The sequence below is a fragment of the Tamandua tetradactyla genome, chromosome 17, assembly GCF_023851605.1.
Source record: "Tamandua tetradactyla isolate mTamTet1 chromosome 17, mTamTet1.pri, whole genome shotgun sequence".
Classification (NCBI taxonomy): Eukaryota; Metazoa; Chordata; class Mammalia; order Pilosa; family Myrmecophagidae; genus Tamandua; species Tamandua tetradactyla.
The window spans coordinates 35,814,492-35,835,571 of record NC_135343.1 but is presented as its reverse complement, the minus strand read 5'-3'; the positions used below and the strand labels follow the sequence as shown (position 1 = coordinate 35,835,571).

Below are 21,080 nucleotides of genomic sequence, written 5' to 3'. Positions count from 1 at the left end.
TACCACCTTCCATTACTAAAACCTTCCCATTGCCCCACACAGAAACCCTACACCCATTATGCATTAACTCCCCATTCTCCCTGCTCACCACTCCTGGGAACTTGTATTTTAACTTTCTGTCCCTATGAGTTTGTATATTTTCTGACATGTTTTTTGTAGTTACCATGGGGCTTAAATTTAACAACCTAAATCCTAAATCTCATTTGCTTCACGACAAACTACTTCAATAGTATAAACAAACAATGTTCCCCTACTGTCCCCTCACCTTTAGGTAAATCTTGTCACAAATAATGTATTTATACAATGAGTCTAAAACTACAGACTTATTATTACATTGCATGCAATACCTTTAGATCCTGACATAACATGGGGAGTTCCAAATAAAAAGTACTGGAATTTATGTTTACTTATGTTACCCTCACCAGAAAACCTTATTTTTTCCTATAACTACGATCTAATATCTGGCATCCTTTCCTTTCAACCTAAATTTCTTATAAAGCTGGTCTAGTGGTGAGGAAGTCCTTCAACTTTTGTTATTTGGGAACGTCTTAATCTCTCCCTCACTCTTGAGACAGTTTTGTAGGATAAAGAATTACTGGGTAGCAATTCTTTTGCTTTCAGTGCTTTAAATATATCTTCCCATTGCTTCCTTGTGTCATGGTCTCTGATGAAAAATCTTATGAAAAATCTTACTGAGGCTTCCTTGTACGTGAATGTAACTTCCCTCTTGTGGCTTTCAGAATTTTCTTATTTTTGGCATTAGACAATTTGATTTTAATATGTCTGGTATAGGTCTATTTGGATTTATCCTGTTTAGAGTTCATAATCTGGATATGTATATTAATGTCTTTTGCTCAATTTGGGATTTTTTAGACATTATTTCTATGAATATTCTCTGTCCCTATCTCTCGTCTTCTGGAACTCCAATTTGCATATATTGATGTGCTTGATGAGGTCCTACAGGTTCCTCAAGCTCTTTACTTTTCTTCATTCTTTCTTCTTTCTACTCTCAACTGAATGATTTCAATGATCTTTTCTTCAAGTCCACTAATTGTTCTGCCAGCTCCTATCTGCAGTTGCACCCTCCCAGGAAATTTTAAATTTTAGTTATTATAGTCTTCAGCTCTGTTGGTTCCTTTACATAATTTTCACTTCTCTACTGATAGTATTTTTGTTTTCATCTATTTTTATTGATTTTTTTTAACTTTGTTCATATTTTCCTTTAATACCTTTTTTGTTTTATTAAGAATTTTCACATGAAAGAAGTTTTAGATTTACAGAAATATGATGCATAACATATATATAAAAAGAGTTCCCATATACCATCCCATTATTAACACCTGCATTGGTATGGTGCATTTATTATAATTCATTAAAGAACATTTTTATAATTTTATAATTAACTATAGTCCATTGTTTACAGTAGGGCTCATTGTGTTGCACAGCCCTATAATTAAAAAAAATTTATCCCAGGAACATACATGCTATCTAAACTTTCCTCTTTTAACACATTCACATATATAATTCAGTGCTTTTAATTAAATTCACAATGTTATGTTACCATCACCACAATCCATTACCCCAGGTAAACTATATTCTAGATTCTGATGCTGTAAGTTTTCTTATTCTAATTATTTAATATCAGTGAGATCATACAATATTTGTCCTTTTGTGCCTGGCTTGTTTTACATTCCTTTAGTTCTTTTTTTCTCTCCATTAGAGAGTTTTGGAACATAAATAAATGCCCTTTTTGACGGAGGAAAAAAAATGTACAGGGTTCCTACTTGAAGTGAATGAATGGGAACGGATAGTAGTGATGTTATTACAACATTGTGAATGCAATCATCTGAATATGATTAAAAGGCAAATTTTAGATTGTATGTATGGTAACAGCACAATCATGCATAAAATATAGGATTCCATATAACACCCAATCATCAACAACTTGCAATGGTGTGGAACATTTGTTATAATTGATGATAGCATATTTTATAATTGGACTATTAATTAAAGCTCATGATTTAATCTAGGGTTCACTGTGTTGTACAGTTCCATTGATTTTTTTAAAAATTCATATTCTGTTACCATACATACAATCTAACATTTGCCTTTTAATCATATTCAGATGACTGCATTCACAATGTTGTAATAACATCACCACTATCCATTCCCAAAATGTTTCATTCACTTCAAGTAGGAACCCTGTACATTTTTTTCCTCAGTCAAAAAGGGCATTTATTTATGTTCCAAAACTCTCACTGCCTCCTTGCTTTGTCTCCTTTGCATGCCTCTTCCCTTCTTCCCCACCCTGGGGATATGGATCGTAGGAGAGCCATTCCCTTCATGCTTTCTCTGCCACAGGGAAGGCAGCACCAGAGAAGCCAAGCAACGTACACAGGACTACTCAGCATTTCTGGGGGCTTCCCCGGCCCAGCCCTTTGCCTTTGTGGCTCTTCCAGTGGCCCACAAGGCCCTCCTTCTCCCCAGAGCAGACAGGGCAATGATAGATTTCTGCTTCCAACAGATCACCTGGTGCCTGACCAGTCCAGAGTATGAGCTGTAAGACTTGCCGCACTGGAAGCAGCATGGGCTGCTCAGTGAGGTGGACCTTAAGGGGGCTGGAAAGGTAGGCTTTCTTGCTAAAAGTCAAGGGGCAACAGGTACAAGAGAAGATCTTGGTTCTTGCAGATTTTGTTTTGGCCAGGGCTGGACCTAGTGTCCGGGCAGGGCACTTTAGTGTTGCATGCCCTGGTCCTGGCCAAAGGCTCCTGGGTTGTAACTAACAGCGCCTGCGTTCTCACAATAACCACCTGGTTCCTGACCACAGGACTCTTGATTTTTAAATATGGGCCCTTGAACCCTGGCCACTAGTGTCTGGTTCCTAATGATGAGTGCCTGGATTTTGGCCAAGGGCTCCTGGGTCCTGAAAATGGTTGTATGGTTCCCACCCACAAGCCCATGAATGGACATCTGGCTCCCAGAAAACACACCAAGGCCAGGAGCCGGTGGCTGGGAATCAGGAGCATTCTGTGAGGATCAGCCACTGGTTCCTGGCCTTGGTGTGTTTTCTGGTGGTGCTTGACCTCAGACTGGTCCTGAAAGCCCTTCCCACAGAGGGAGCCGGCATGGGGCTGGTATTCTAGATGGATGCAGTAGTGGTGACTCAGTCCAGAAGGGTCACAGTAGGTCTTATCACAGATGGAGCAAAAGAAGGGCCTCTCCCCAAGATGCATGTGCTTATGGTAGATGAAGACTTTGAGGTTCTGAAACAATTTCCTACCATGGCTGCAGGGGTTAGTACACCTGGGGCTATGAACAATTTGGGGGCTATGGAGGTAGGAGCATTTGCTGAAACACCTGCCACAGGTGTGGCAGGAATAGGGTAGCCCAGTTCAGGATGTTGGAAAAACTGGAATCCTGGTCATGGACCCATCTGGAGCAGAGGGTGGGCTCTGGCCTACCCCTCCCCAAGCAGAAGAGACCTTTTTATCACCATCAGTTCCTGAATCTCCCAGACTCTGATTCTGTTCTTGAGCTTCTCATACTCCTTCTTGCCTCCTGAAGGGATGTCATCTCCATTTGGGGGATGGAGATCTGTTTTCCACTGCTCTTCCTGCACAAGCTTGGTGATCAGCTTTGGTGTAGGCAGAAAAATTCTGGCTGCCCAGGGAAATCAGCGGTCCCAGGATCCTGGGACAGGGTGTTACCTGAGGAAAATATGCTCTCTCACCCACAGATGCCAGGTTCTTGAAGGTCTCCAACATCACATCCCAATAGAGGGCCCTCTGACTGGCATCTAGACAGTCTCACTCTTTCTAGGTGAAATTCACTGCCACATCCTCAAAACTGACTGGCTTCATCACCCATGCCTTCTACTACCACTCTCTTTTTGTGGCTTCCTATATGGCTGCTGCCACCTCACCCACTCAACGGAGCTGCTTCTGTATAAGTTCAATCAGCTTTAGCTGGCTTAACATCTTCTCTTCCATGGTGTCTCTTTCTAGGTTTATCCACTGCTGGCTGGTGTCCAGGGCTGACCGGACTCCTCTTTGGGGCCATCTACTTCTTAGAAACCGAGTAGATGTAGAGGCCATGCAAAGGCCCTAGAGACTGACATGCCTTCCTGTGGTAAATGCAGTGGCTTCAGGATGCATTTTCTTTGTTCATATGTCCAAATCTTCTTTCATGGCTGAGAACACCTTTGGTTCCCTCAAAGTCTGGGCCACAGAGTTCAAGACCTTGGTTATTCTCAGCTCAGCTGCCATTGCCCAGTAATGAACTAGGAAGGCGTCTGCCTTCTGCTTCACCTGCTTCTAAGTACTGGCTGGTGCCCACTTCTAGGAACCTATTGTTTTTCTTTCTTTCTTTCTTTGTTTTTGGAAGGGTGGTCAAAAAGGAAGTTTTCAGAGAGGCTATATTCCTAGATCTGAAGTTGATTTTCTTTCTTTCCTTTTTCTTTCATTCTTTCTCTCTCTTCCTCCCTTCCTCCTTTCTTCCCTTCCTTTCTTTCAAGACCACTCACCATGATTCTGATGTACAAACAGCATGGGAGCTTCTGGGTACAGGGTTTCCCCTGTGCCAGCAGTGAGGCTGTTTCAGCCCCACTCAGGTTCTCTTTCACCCCCGTACATTTTGAGCCTTAATTTCCCATACCCTATTCCCCCAACCCCAGTCCCCTGGTAGATTCTGACTCTGTGAGTTTGCTTATTCTGAATTGTTTCAAATAAATAAGGTAATACAATATTTGTCCTTTTCTGTCTGGCTTATTTCATTCAACATGATGTATTCAAAGATCATTTATGTTGTCATATGGATCAGGACTTCATCCCTTTTTATGGCTGAATAATATTCCAATGTGTGTACACACCACATTTTAACCTGCCAGCATAGATCTTCAATGGATTTTCTTGTTTCAGAATTAAATGATTGTGGAATAAGACATTACATACATGATCTCACAATGACCACTATGAAAAATCTTTCCTGTCAGTGAATTTTTAAAAGTATGTGGAGATTTTTAGAATTGTTAAAACATGAAACCAAACATTTCAAACTGTTAAGTTAAAATATAAGGACTATGATACCATCAAAAATCAATAGCAAAAATAGACAAACAAATCAGGAGTGTAAGGCTACAGAGCAAAGAAAAAACTGAAAGTTGGAAACTTGAGAGAAATATATATATATATATTTTTTTTTTTGCATGGGCAGGCACAGGGTTCTAAAAACATATATATATATATATATATATATATATATATATATATTTTTTATTTTTTTTTTTTTTGCATGGGCAGGCACAGGGAACCGAACCCAGGTCTCCGGCATGGCAGGCGAGAATTCTGCCACTGAGCCACCATTGCACCGCCCAAGAGAAAGAATTTTAAGAACTACTATGCTCACATTCTAAATTTTGGAGATATATATATATATATTTATTTATTTCACTTGAAAGTTTCAAACCACTCTTTTACATTAACATTCAATCCATCTATAGGGAGAATAATTCAGATAGGCCAATCCTAGCTTATGAGGCAACTATCCACTTCTATTTAGTTATTTTGTTGTGCTGTACAATCTTGCCAGAAAGGATATTCTTCTGGCTTTTCAGTGAGACCACCTGTATTTTATATAATTCAACAGATACTGATCCAGATACAGGGCAAAGAAGATATAGGTAGATGCATTTTTAAGGGGAAATAAGTTAAAATCATGTACACTTTATCCACATTATTTCTTTTCATGGTAGATGTTTTTGTCATGAACAAAAGAAAATAAATTCAATTCTCCTATAAATTTAGTATAAAAAATTATATATCAACTGCCACGAGGTAGAAGATTTGTTTACAAGAAAAAGGCACAATATAACACAAGGGTTAAGAGCATGCATGGACTTTGGAATAAGTTATATGTGGGTTTGAATCCCAATTTTACCACTTATTGTGTGATTTCAGGTAAACTTAAGTTCATATTACGGTATTTGTAAGATGGGGGTGAAAATATGGTTGTTGTGAGGATTTAATGAGTTGATGTGGAAATCTTTAGGTCTATGCTTGCCATAATCATCTATAAATGTTAAGCTTTAAAAAAAGGATAGCAATGAAGAAAATTTGAGGCATTTTGAGGGAATGGCTTCCCTGGATGATTACCAAAGTTGTATGAGACACAAAGGATCAATAGGTAGAAGTAAGATTATAGATAATTTAAATGTTTGCTAAGGAGTTTATATTTTATTCTAGAGGTACCGTTTAGCCATTGAGGGATTCTGAGCAAAAGTTTGAGAAGTAGAATAGAGGAAGATTAATTGGTAGTAGGGTGTAAGATGGCACCTTACCAAAAATAATTCATTTCATTTGTGAGCTGTTCATACACTTCCACTATTCATTTATTGGGGGAATCTTAATTTTTTCCTTACCTATCATTTTTCTTTTTAATTTTAATCATTTTAGTTTTTAATTTTTTACAGTTGAATGTGTTCATCTTTCCTATGTGGTATCTTTTGCTTCTTTTAGAAATTTATTTTCCTTCCAGAGATCTGGTAAATATTAAATTATATTTTCTTTTTCTTAAACAATTTCACTTTTATTCAATGCCTTAATCTACCTAGAATACATTTTGGTGAATAGTGTGAATTAAGGTTCTAAATTGTTATCCCAACATAATTTCTTAAATTGTATTCTATTACTCTAGAATGCTACTTTTATTGCGTATTAAATTATTACATACATGCATGTCTACATGTGTGTGTGAATGAGATCATGCTTACATCTGGGCTAGAGATTCTGCTTCAGTGCAATATCTACTGCTTTTGCCAGTACACTGCTATTTTATAATCAGCGCTATATTCTTGTAGGACTAATCCAACCTTATTAACCATCATTGTTTTTGAACATTTAAAAATATCCTTAAATATTTTAAAATAAATTTTGAATCATTTTAGTACTATAAATAGAAAAATCCAGTTTACATTTTTACTATGGTTTCATAAAATCTACAAAGTATCTAGGAAAGGTGGATACCTTATGACATTTAGTTTTGTCATCTAAGTAAAATGGGTGAACTGTCAAGAAGGGCTCAGCTAGTGTGCTATCTGATTGAATATATTCCATTTTTTTAAACTATTAGAATATATAACAAAAGAGAAAACTAAAATCATGTAAAAATGGCATGCCTGCTCTTTCATATTCAGAGCAAATCTATTTTTGAAATGCAAATTTTATTGAGATATATTCACATACCATATAAAACATCCAAAGTATACGATCGATGGCTCACTATATCATGAATATACTTGTGCATTCATCACCACAACCAATTTTAGAACATTTTCAGTACTTCAAAAACTAAAAATAAAACAGAACACCCAAAACATCCCATACCCATTACCCCCCTGATTATTAATTCATTCATTTATTTTTGTCTTTATTACTCATCTGCCCATACACTGGATAAAGAGAGTATCAGTCACAAAGCTTTCAAAATCACAAGGCCACATCATAAAGCTACATAGTTATGTAATCATTATCAAGAATCAAGGCTGGGCCCTAGTCTCAGCCTCACAGGAGGCTCCTGAGGCTCTGGGCCACCGCGACGTACAAACTCCTTGGAAGGAACCCAAGCAGGAAATTGCTGAGGTTTCAAAGCAGCGCAGACTGCCACGGGCCAGTGAGCTGCAGTGGGGTGGGAAGTGAAACTCCTGCAGTTGCCTTGCTGAAGGGCCTCCTGCCACGCTTTCACGGAGTGGGGAATTGATCCAGTTTCTTTAGATGCTCTTGCAAAACATGGCATAGTAACTCTTCGCAGAGCAAAAAGAAGAAATATGGAAAGGATGAAGAAAAGTTCACTTTTATTGAGGATTGTGTTAACCCTCACTCTGTCACCTTGTTGGTTAAGGGGCCAAATAAACATACTCTCACTCAAATCAAGGATGCCATAAGAGATGGACTTCATGCTGTCAAAAATGTGACTGAAGATGGTAAACTTTTTTTGTGATAGATGTGAACCTTATCCATTTTCAGACTTCCTGACATCTCATGGGCCAGAGCTCCATCATATGCACATTTCTGAAGGTGTAAGGATTTGAGGCTGGGCAGATGTCCAAATCAAGGTTGTGTGGCTCCAGGGGCTGGTGTGGTGGAAGTGGCAATAGCTGAAGCTCTTGTTACACACAAGCATAGTATAAAAGGAAGAACTCATCTTGGCATCCAAGCTTTTACTGATGCCTTACTCATTATTCCTAAGGTGCTCGCTCAAAATTCTGGTTATGATCTGTAGGAAACACTAGTAAAAATTCAGGCTGAGCATTCCAAATCAAAACACCTTGTTGGCATAGATTTGAATACAGGTGAACCAATGGTAGCAGCAGATGCAGGAGTCTGGGATAATTACTGGTGTATTGGAGTGGCTAGAGGGAAGTACCTGAACTGTAGAGATGTTCTAATAGCCTTGATTCTTGAAGATGATTGTATAATGATAAAGCTTTTACAGTGTTACTGTGTGATTGTGAAAACCTTGTGTCCTTTTAACTAGGATATGGACAGATGAGTAAAAAGTATGGATAAAAAAATAAATAATAGAGGGAACAAAGGTTAAAATAAATTGGGTAGATGGAAATACTAGTGATCAGTGAGAGGGAGGGTGAGGGGTATGGTACGTATGAGTTTTTCTTTTTTCTTTTTTACTTCTTTTCCTGGAGTGATGTAAATGTTCAAAAAATCATCATGGCGATGAGCACACAACTATGTGATGATATTGTGAACCACTGATTGTATACCATGTATGGAATGTTTGTATGTTGTTTTATCAATAAAAATATTTTTTTAAAAAGTAAAAAAAAAAAAAAGAATCAAGGCTACTGGATTACAATTCAACAGTTTCAGATCTTTCCTTCTAGCTATTCTAATGCACTAGAAACTAAAAATGAAGATCTATATAAGACATAAGAAAAACCTTCAGAATGACCCCTTAACACTACTTGAAATGTCTTAGCCACTGAAACTTTGTTTCATTTCTTCCTCCTTTTGGTCAAGAAGGCTTTCTCAATTCCATGATGCCAGGGCAAGGCTCGTCCCTGGAAGTCAAGTCTCACAATGGAGACTTACACCCCTGGGGGTCATGTCCATGTAGAGGGTAATGGGTTTATTTGCACTGTTGGCCTAGAGAGAGAGGCCACATTTGAGCAACAAAAGAGGTTCTCTGGGGGGGGTGTGTGTGACTCTTAGGCATACTTATAAGTAGGCTTAGCTTCTCCTTTGCAGGAATAAGTTTCATGAGGGCAAGTCCCAAGATCAAGGTTTTGGCTTATTGAATTGAGAGTTCCTACTGCTTGAGAGAATATCAGGAATTTACAGGTGGGGAAATTTAATATTGCCACATTTTCCCCTAGTCCCTCAATTGCCTTTGCAAATACTTTTATATTTTTTGCCCAAAATACTCTGGGATGTATTGGTGTATTACATTAACCTGTATCAAATAACAAGATCTCATTCTCTATTCTAGTTTCCATGTAATTATGCTGTTTAAATAAACTGAGCATACAGGTAAAATGAGATAGTTTGTTATAGAAAATATAAATTTTGTACCAAACAAGCATCTCTTCTTTTGGTCTCACACAGAAGTTGAAGTTTTAAAATACAGTACATATAACCCTTGATTCCGTATTTTGATTTACCTTAGTTGTAAACAAGTTTGTTTCATTCATAGGTCTAATAGAAGTCTGATCTTTTTTCTCAGCTTCTTTAACAGGTGCTGTATGGAGTACTGCTGACTTTCAGAACTACAGAACTCTAATTCTGAGTCTCAGATGTCACTAAGACAACCAACATTCCAGGAAACTATGACATTCTTATACACAAAGAGTGCAGGATCTCAGAATTTAGAAATAACAGTTAAGACTCAGGAATAGATATGACTGCTATAAGAGCTTACAATCTAGAAACCTTTACAATAAGCCTGTTTGAACATTCTGTACTCCTTAATTGTCAATTGCCCAATCTCTGCTTACATTCTATCTCTTGATAAACTATGCTCTTGAATTCAATTTGAGAGTTTGCACATTATAAGTTCATATTAGTGAGGCCTTACAATATTTGTCTTTCCATTTCTGGCTTATCTCACTTAATATCTTCAAGGTTCATTCACCTACTTGCATGCCTCACAATTTAATTCCTTCTTGTAGCCACTCAATATACCATTGTATGGATAGACCACATTTTGCCTTTCAGTTCATTAGTCTACATACCCTTAGGCCACCTCCTTCCATTGCAAATCATGAATAATGCTGTCATAAACACCAATGTGCAAATGGCCAATGGCCATTTGTGTCCCTGCTCTCAGTTGTTCCAAGTACCTAATAACAGGGTTGAAGGATCACATAACAACCCTATATTTAGCTCCTGTGGAACTGCGGCATTGCCCTCCAGAGGGGCTGTACTGATCTATTTCTCTACCAACAGTGATAGATATATCTCTCTTTCCACATCTTCTTCAGCACTTGAATTTTTCTGTTTATTTTTGAAACAGTTATATTCACACACCATACAATCCATCCTAAGTAAACAATCAATGGCTCCCACTATAACCACATAGCTAGACATTCACCACCACAATCTATAAGAGAACATTTCCATTTCCTCCACAGAGAAAGAAGAGGGGGAAAAAAAGAATTAAAAAAAAAAAAGATGAAACAACAACCACCACCACAATAATAAGAATCCCACACCCCTCCTATACATGCCCCTCTTATTGACACTTAGCTTTGTTATATTGCTTTTCTTAGAATTAATGGAAGAATATTACAATATTACTGTTAACTATATACCCTAGTTTGCCCTGGTCATATTTTTTTCACATAGCATCTGTGTTAGTCAGGGTTCCCTAGAGAAACAGAACCAACAGGAGATATCTGTAAATATGAGATTTGTAAAGATAGCTCATACAACCACGGGAATGGAAGAGTTCAAAATCGGGACAGCAGGCTGTGAAGCAGGCAGCTCTGATGAAGGGTCTGGATGAACTCCACAGGAAAGGCTTGCTGGTTGAAGAAGCAGTGAGAGTCTCTTTCTCCTTTAAAAGTCTTCAACTGATTGGATTATTGTGTTGCGGAGGGGACACACCTTAATTGATCACAGATGCAAGCAACTGACTGATGATGCAATATGCCAGCTATCCATTTTATCAACCAGCCACAAAATATCCTCGCAGCAACGGTTAAGCCAGTGCTTGCTTAACCAGACAACTGGGCATAATCACTTGGCAGTTGACACCAGAACCTAACAATCACATCAGCCTATTTTCAATACCTAGAGCAAGTCTATTTTTCCTGTAACTCTATTGTTATGTATTTTAACTTGTGTTAGATATGTTTCCAATTTATATTACATGCTATATCTTCCCTTTTATGAAATACTTTATTTACTGGATCCCTCATCTCTTAGTACATATTTAAAATCTAATCTGAATCTGATCACACTTTGCATATAAAGTGAGGTACCATTATAGCAAAAAAAAGGTCTCATAAAAGAAACCCTTTTTATAGTAATATCAATGTGAATTTAAAAATCCACAGATACGGATTAGAAATATAAATAAAAGATTAATTCTGATCTAGGAATGCAAATCCTTGGGAAAGTATATTTTTAGATATTTCCAAAGAAAATATTCAATTTAAATATAATGACTCAATATAATATAATGACCTATATATTAATATAACATATTAATAACTCAATAGAATATATGACCCATATATTAATATAACATCTGTATTAGTTAGGGTTCTCTAGAGAAACAGAATCAACAGGGAACACTTGCAAATATAAAATTTATAAAAGTGTCTCACATGACCGCAGGAACGCAGAGTCCAAAATTCACAGGGCAGGCTGTGAAGCCGACGACTCTGATGGATGGCCTGGATGAACTCCACAGGAGAGGCTTACCAGCCAAAGCAGGAATGGAACCTGTCTCCTCTGAGTCCTCCTTAAAAGGCTTCCCATGATTAGATTTAGCATCACTAATTGCAGAAGACACTCCCCTTTCGCTGATCACAAATGGAATCAGCTGTGGATGCAGCTGACGTGCTCATGACCTAATCCTATGAAATGTCCTCATTGCAACAGACAGGCCAGCACTTGCCCAACCAGATAAACAGGTACCACAACTTGGCCAAGTTGACACGTGTCCCTAACCATGACACATCTAAGGACAATACTGAGACCATTTTAGCCAGCTCTTCTGCAAAAAAGGGCTTTTATAAGACAAGGCTAAATCAAATTCCAATCACTGATAAGACTGTTGGCTAAGTTAGCAGTATCATATAGATTTTATTATATTGGTATGCTAACCTGGGCTTTCATTCTCCACTTAATCCTTTTTAAAGATTTTTAAAACTCAGATTTGTTGAAGTATAACTTCATACAAGAAAATTCACCCTCTTAAAGTGTACAGTTCAATGAATTCCACAAACACATAGTCATTTAACCAAATAATATTTTTAATTATCTTAGTTCCTTAATTTGAACCAGTAATTAGCAGCTTTTTCCCACCCTTTCCCTGACCCTATTTTTGCCCTTTTGCTCACTGAATATATAGATTATAACAACAATTAATGATGGTTTGTTTAATTAATTTCCCAACATTAATCATTTGGATATATGCTTTAAAATATATACTTAAAAGTATAAATAATATACTTTTAAAAAGAAAGCATAAATTGATATAGCTCAAGTTGATTCAGTATAACATTTGGTTTTATCTTTACAGTTCACATCTATATGTTTTTACAGAAAAAAATCTGAAAGATAAACAACTGAAAAAGTCTTCACAAAATTCTTGTTTATTCCTTAAAATCCTTATATATATGGGTGGTTTCATGATCAAAATCCCTATCAATAAAATAGAGAGAAGAAAACTTCTGGAGATTTCCAGAGACCTTTGGAATAAATAATTGGTTTTTGGAGTGATTTGAGTATGACTTTTTTATTGTCTTACCCTTGGATACACTGATTAGGGATTAAACTTTTTCCATTATTAGTTTGCTCTATAATTTCAAGAATAATGGTTTACCTAATAGGTGTATGTTTAACAGAGAGATTTAAAAATGTTTAAAGTACATTCTTCAATCTCATCAGGCAGCCTACTTGCTTTAAAAGGTTCAACACTACTTTCTTTCTAGGAATTATATTGCTCAAATGAAGCTTATTATTAGGAGCTCTGTTGCTATAAAAAGAGGATAAAAATATATAACGAAAATCTATCCCATATCCCTTTTTTAGTACTGTAATTATCATGAGCAATTTGTTTTATTTGCTGTTGAATTCTTTTACCTAGGAAAATCATACACAATGTCCAGGCTATAAATTAAGCTCTGGGTGGTTATGCTTTACTACACAACAAGTAAAAACCTGTAATGAAGGCATAAAAGTATGGCAAGCTTCACCTACACTGCAGCATTTTTAACGAAACGCATCTCTCCACCTTGGGTAAAATGCAAAAGTAGCTCATAGCTGCAATACTTTGTAATAATGCTTACTGTGGCACACTTCTTAATTGAAAGATTCTTAATTAAACATGCCCCACCAAAAAAACCTCACCAAATTGCATTCACCACCAAATGACTAACAAGTACACAACAGTTGGAAACTGTCAAAATATTTTACAGCTCAATTGTAATTACTAACCAAGTCTAAGCATGCCCTGAGTGGGCGTTAGCTACATATTGGGGGATGCAAAACATTAACCAGCAGATACTTTTTTTGAGTCTCCAATTTATAAATTTAAAATTACTGAATAACTCCCTCAATTTTTACTGTCTTTAGTGAAAAGTAAGCAAATCATCAATATGAAATATAAGAATTGATCATTTTAAAAAATTCACTAGCCGGAAGGGCCTTTAAAAGATCATCCTTAGTAAGCTCCTACCTTTACTGAATATATTCAATATAATTGAATATATTGATTACTTGGTTACTTGTCTTTGAAAATAAATGAAGTGATCTTAAGACATTCAAAGTATTTTGTGTCATCCTTATTACAATACATGTAGCCAAAAATAAACAGGAAGGTGTGATGAGGGAAAAGTGTCAATATGCAAGTACAGCTGGTGAGTTTCCAGAGGGGAGAATGCAGACATCGTTTGCCATCTGAAGTAGGACAGCATCCAGACACTCTTTTCTCCTCACTAGAAAGTGTACAAAGGAATAGAGTACAGCTTGTGATCATCCATACTTGGTATCTCTTATCAAGAGAAAAGAAGACTAAGTACCACTGACCATAAGCTTGGGTAGAATACTACTTCCACCAGGTATTGTTCTTACTATCAATTGAAGACAGAAATAGGAAGCAGAAAATACCATGGAATGTAAGAGCTTGGTTTACCTGAGTTTCTTATTTTTCCTGAGAGGTATTAATCAGTGGACACTGTTCAAAAAGTAGATGAATAATGCACTTAAAACATTCCAGTGCTTCAAATTTACAATGGACTTATATTATTTAATTTTAAATATATTTTAACATGTAAGTATGGATAGACAGGAGGTTTCAACTATACTTGCTTTATTTAAGCTAGGAGATGGGCACACATTTATTAATTGAAAATAACCTTTTGCCTTTCCATATAATAAAAAATTCCATTAAAAAATCACAGGGAAAAAAATCATAAAATAATAGCTACACATGCAATCAACTGTTTATGTGTTTATGTGAGTTAGTGAGAAAGAGCTGTAAAGAAATTAAATAAATTTGAGATTCTATAGCACTAACATTCTTGGAAGAACCATTATCACTGAACCATTATGATCACAACTAGATGGAATTGTTCAAAACAGAACCGAAAATGCTAATTAGTGCTATGTAGTCAGAGCAGCTGAGATAGTTAGCTGTTGATACTGAGAAAAGTGTCATTGTTTTGTTTTTTAAAACAATTTTCTATACTGAATATTTGTCCAAAACAAAAGTACAATTAAGTAAAGCACAATAAAACAAGGTAGGCCTGTGTTTCTACCTTTATCCATCTAGTGAAATATCTATTTAAATATCTATCCTGTATGTGCGTGTGTATGTATGTATGTGTATATATATAATTGTTCTGTTTCTCTGGAAAACACTCATATATACTGTCTTTATGAAAAAAGGGTACATGTGTCTAATAAGAACTGTGATGGAATAGGCTTAATTAATCTTGAAAATCTTTAACACATTGTAATACAACAATCTTCAAAACATATCTTCAAAATTGTATATTTGATACCTGGTTTAAATGGCTATCACAGATGACAAAGATACATCACAAAATTACATAAATCCAAATGCAAGAAATATATCACTGATTGTGCTCACTAAATTACAATATTCATTTCTCAATGTCATCTACCAATTATTCAAAATATTTTTGTTTCTATTCAGCTAGTAAACTTCTATTTTCTCTGATGTCAATCCTTTGGAGTTAAAAGCCCACTAATATGAAAAAGAGCCAAATGGTTACGTACTGTATGACTTCATTTAAATAACATTTTCAAAATAGCAAAACTACAGAGGTGGAGAAGAGGTAAAGTGGTTGCTAGGGTACAGGGATGAGGTGGATGCAGCCATTCGGGGCAGTACAGTACAAAGGAGTTTCATTGTGGTGATGGAACAGTTCTTTATCTTCATTGGAGTGGTTACATGATTTGTACATGAGGTGCAATTTCATAAAACAATGCCCGCAAATACACTCAAAGGAACAAATGTAAAAAAAAAAAAACAGCAAAAACTGAATAAGGTCTGTAGTCAAGTTAACAATATAGTACTAATGTCTTTTTCCATGTTTTTATACTGTACTATAGCTATATAAGATGTTATCATTGGGGAGAACTGCATAAAGGGCTCAAAGAGCTCTATGTACTGTTTCAGCAATTTCCTGTGAGTCTATAATAATAATATAATAATAATAATAATATTATTATTATTATTATTTGGGTGCATGGTCTGGGAATCTAACCCGGGTCTCCCATATGAAAGGTGAGCATTCTACCATTGAACCACCCACGCACCCTTATAATTATTTTTTAATAATTTTTTAAATAAAAGTTTTAAAAAAAGCTCACTGATAGTTTTCATTGGGATTTAAAAATAGTTCTGCTTTCTGGTTCCTAAAGTATGTAGGTAGACATATGAGTTTTTTTAATATATATGAGTTTTTATAGTTTGTCATCTATTGCTTAAAGATTGTTTTAAAAGCAGCAAAATAATATGATGGAAACATTTCTGTAACAGACATTATGGGATGGTTAATCCAACAACATTTCCCAACTCCATTCATATGCCTCCTTCTTCTAAGGAAGCAGGGTACTCATTTTTCCTAACTTACCTTATAGCAAAGGATAGCCATCTGACACAGTTTCGGCCAATGAAATGTGAGTGGAAGCTTATATTTTCTTGACCCAGAAAAAAAAGACAGACATGCTAGCACTTCTGCCTTATGAAACTCCTACCCTTTTTACAAGATACTTTGCATTTTGTGTCTGATACATGACCCTTTAACATGTAGGGCACGTGAAGGTGACCATGTTAAGCTGCATATTAAATATTAGTAAAGCTTCATTTCTTTCTTAATTAAGTATTTTAAAAGTTGTGGTAACATTAACTTAACCATTTTTAAATGTATAATTTAGTGCCATCAATTACATTTATAATGTGCTACCATCACAACCATCCAATATCTTTCTTAATTTTAAATTAAAAAATAGAGATAAAAGTTTGAATATATTCTCCCCTCTAGTAAAGAATTGCTCTGAGCACTCCTTGGTGTTCATGACTCCTGCTTTGGAAGCCACTGTTTTAACTAATATAAAGGGCCAGATGTGTTTAATAAAAATACTAGTGTTCAGTGGTACAATGCTCGCTTTTCATGAGGGAGACCCAGGTTCAAGTTCTGCACCATGCATCCCGCCCCCCCCCCCCAAAAAAACATTTGCTTAATTTATTGCAGCTTAAAGAGCACTTTAGTTTACCAAATACCTCAGCTAATTTTCATAAAAATCCTGTGAATTTTTATTTTCCACATTTTAGAGACAAAGAAGTTGAGGCTCAGACAGGTTAAACGGCTTGCTCCAAAACAAACAATACACAAACAGGATGACTATAAATAAAGATCTTTATGGTCATTGTAAATTTTCAAGACTGGAGAATATTTTTACTAAGTAAAAATATTTGACTTGCCAGGTTGTATTAAACACACACATTTAAACCAACCCAAGTATATGCCAATTGTTCAAAGAAGAAATAATAGCCATTTTCATATGAAAACTTCCATTAGTTAACAATGCTGCATATTTATACACTTTGCTTCATCATAATGAATTTGATATGCTGCAATCTCAGAAAAACCTATTGTAATTCCTGTTGTAATACTTTCAATCAACAGTCTCTCGACAAAGATCCTAATGACAGTGCCAAGTTTGGTTCTAAGTATTTAAAATTTTTAGATCAGTAAGTCATCAACAAATATTTATAACACATTGCATTCCTTCTATGAAAGGTGCCAAAGATGTAGTGGTAAGAAATTGTTCTAGATACTGAAGAATGTATAAACAACTATTTGCAATGTAGCATGATGAGGGTGATAGCAAATGTTCCTATAAAGTGCTATGGGATCACAGAGTAGGAAGTGATGTCAACAGATACCTTAAGCATCACTTAGGCTACGCCTTTGAAGGATGGGCTTACTTGCACCAGGGCCCTGCATAAATATAATAAAATCTAAAATATCTAGTGTCTACCAAAATGGATCTCTGACTTAGTCAGAATTATCTCTAGGGCAAAACCAGAACAAAGTTAGGTCTGAAGCTTCTAACAATCTCATGTATGCAACTACAAACCAGAGGGCAAGGACCAAAACAGAGATTGCATAGAGAAGCAGTTCTCAAACGTTTTTGGTCTCAGGACACCTTTACAGTCTTAAAAAATATTGAGGACTCCAAAGAGCTTTTGTTATGTGGGTTACACCTACTGATATTTACCATTTTAGAAATGAAAACTGAGAAGATTTTAAAGTAAGAATTAAATTTATTAATTTTAAATGAATTAATTTAAAACAACAATAAATCTTACATGTTAACATAAATAATACATATCCATGAAAGCAACTATGTTTTCCGCAAGAAAAGCAATACAAACAGTGGCATGGTTTTACATTTTTGAAAATCTCTTTAATGTCTGGTTATTAGAAGATAGCTGGATTCCCATATTTGTTCCTAATTTTGAGCTGTTGTCATGTTGTTTTGGTTGAGGTAATGAAGAAAATCTAGCATACAGAAATATAGTGGGGAAGGGAAAGATTTTAAAGGTCTTTTCAAGAAATCATAGATTTTCTTCTTTGATATTACACCAAAACTCACAAGTGGTGGTTTCTTAAGGATGATTGCAATGTGGAATCTGAAACCATATTGAATGAAACTTCAAACTCTGTTACATTATACTCCATTGGTCCATCTTGCACTATGAAGGGATTTTTAAAAATCTGTGCATGATTTTGAAACATTATCCATTATCCACTGGGAAAATATAAGTTCCCTGAATTATGCAGATATTGCAATCATATATTTCATTATATAAAGAACATTTCTTACTATCATCATCAATCTTTTCAGAAAAATCTGTAAGTATTGGGACATTCTCAAGGTCAAAGTGGCAGATACAAGTTTTTCAAAATTCTAGTTTTTGCTTGAAAGCTTGAATTTTATCATTGGCAACAAATGATAAAATTAGCAAATATTGTTGTTTCCATTAGAGTAGAAGGTTCATTTCATTCCTTTTCAAAAAAAAATCTACCAAATAACCAAATCTGAATAATCTCAATTTGTCAGTCATTCTTTCAAGTAAATCTGATGTTCCTTGACAAAGGTACCTGTTTCCTGGTATAGCTGAGCTCACAACTCATATAATGCAACTGCTTTTCCTGAAGATAACTGTTATATTTTAGTGTGTAGCAGAAGTGCTTCATGAAGACTTTGTTTTGTCATACAAAACATTAAAATAAATAATTTTAATCCTTTATAAAGACATTCTTAAGTGAAACTGGCTTTTTAAAAAATCTGAGAGCACATGACCATGAAGTATACAATGACTACTAGCAATAATTTGGTGAAACTGCCTTGATTCATATTTTGGTGCCAGTAGGTTTTACCCATCATTGCTTTTACACCATCTGTGCAAATGTCAACACAGTGAAAAGGTAAATAATATAAAGTAAAGGGGCCTTTACTTTTCAAATCCCTCAAGCTCTCTTGTGTACTTTCATAGAATACACTTTGAGAAGAGCTGGCAAAGCAGATCAGCATCAGGGCAGATGTTTATACTTTTATTTCATAAGTATTTATTTACTAAAGATGATAAGCCCTAGGGCAGGCATTAGATTCATCCTGGTGACAGAAACAGTCTCTATCTTCTAATAGAGGTGGTTGTAGTACTGAAATTAAATGGAAATTAAGAATGAGAGTTTCTTGCAATACATAGTTTTTACATATCCAAATTAGGAATCTGGATAGTTGTGGTTTTATATCATTACATAATAAATACCACCAGAAATCAATGGCAATGTAATATATAGTAATTACATTTTACCAGCTTATTTATTATAAAATCTTCAAGACATCAATTTTAGTATTAAAATTAAAACTTAAAAGCTTGCAAGGAATTAGTGATACAGTGGAGCAAGTAAATAATATATACCCTATAAACAGCTGTTGAATTGAATAGTACAGAGAAACGATTTGCATTTCTGGCTCCTTTCCAACTTTATTATTACAAACTAGTGAGCAAACAGGTTTGGAGTACTATGGAAACTATGTGCTCAGCCTACAGCCGGGAAGAGGCTTCTGTTGCCTCTTCTTTCAGGAGCACTAATGGATAAGTACTGGAGAGAAGGAAGACTCCCTTTAATCATTAATTATTTCATTTAGTTGTAATTTGTAGCCTGCTTCCTCAGCAATAAATAACTGCTGTACTCAGTCATGAAGAAAAAATTAAAAAAGGATTTAAGGGACTCTCTGAAGATGAACTATTTCTGACTTTTAGTCTAACACCATACAGCTCATAAGGTGGAGATGGTTTCTTTGTACTTCCTGTTAACTCTTTTAACATACATAGTTTAACACAGGTTTTAAACCATTTGCAGCTTACTTCTCACCAAAAACTAAAGGATCTAGGTTTCATGTAAAAGAAAATAATTTTTAAAATCCTCATGCCTTTTCCAGAAATTACACTTATATATGGTTCACTCAAAACATTTTCAGAAAGTAAAAATAAATAAGTGAGTCTCAAGTGAGGTTTTAGGAGAATGCTACCTCCCTTCCCCAATACATAGCCATATTAGAAACCTCAGTTCAAGAATTCCCTGGAAACTAAACAAATCTATCAGTGGCAAGAATCATGAATTTTTCTTCCTTTTCAATTCTCACTAACCCTTCTGTACCAGAGAAGATTTATGCACCCTAGAAAAGTCATGTTTTAATCCTAATTAATCTCATGGGAGCAATCTATTCAGTACTATAGATTGGAAACATGGATTAGGTTATGTCTAAGGAGATGTGACTCATCCAATTGTGGGTATTAACTTTTGAATAGAGGGAGACGTGATTCTACCCATTCCAGGTGGGTCTTGATTACTTTACTGGAATCCTTTAAAAGAGGAAGCATTTTGGAGAAAGCTTGAGAATGACAAGAGAGCCACAAGAAAAATGTGAGATTCACAAGAATGACTGGAGAGCCACAAGAACCACAGAGTCCACCTTTGGAGATGAAGAAGGAAAACGCCTCCCCAGGGAGCTTCATGAAGCAAGAGGCCTGGAGAGAAAGCTAGCAGACATTGCCATGTTTGCCATGTACGTTTACAGTTGAGAGAGAAATGTTGAACTCATCAGCTTTTCTTGAGTGAAAGTAACCTCTTGATAGTGCCTTGGTTTGGACATTTTTATAGACGTGCTTTAATTTGGAGATTTTCACAGCCTTAAACTGTAAACTTGTAACTTATTAAATGCTCTTTTTTAAAACCCATTCCATTTCTGGTGCATCGCATTCCAGCAGCTAGCAAACTAGAACCCTTCCTC

The 21,080-nt window shown here is 35.7% G+C and overlaps 1 protein-coding gene and 1 pseudogene across 19 annotated transcripts in view; both read right to left on the bottom strand.

Annotated features, from left to right (window-relative positions):
* EHBP1 (EH domain binding protein 1) overlaps positions 1-21,080 on the bottom strand; it is a 559,717-nt gene that overhangs the window by 123,401 nt on the left and 415,236 nt on the right. The gene's annotated exons all lie outside the window — the stretch shown is intronic.
* Positions 2,223-3,673, bottom strand: LOC143661677 (uncharacterized; annotated as a pseudogene).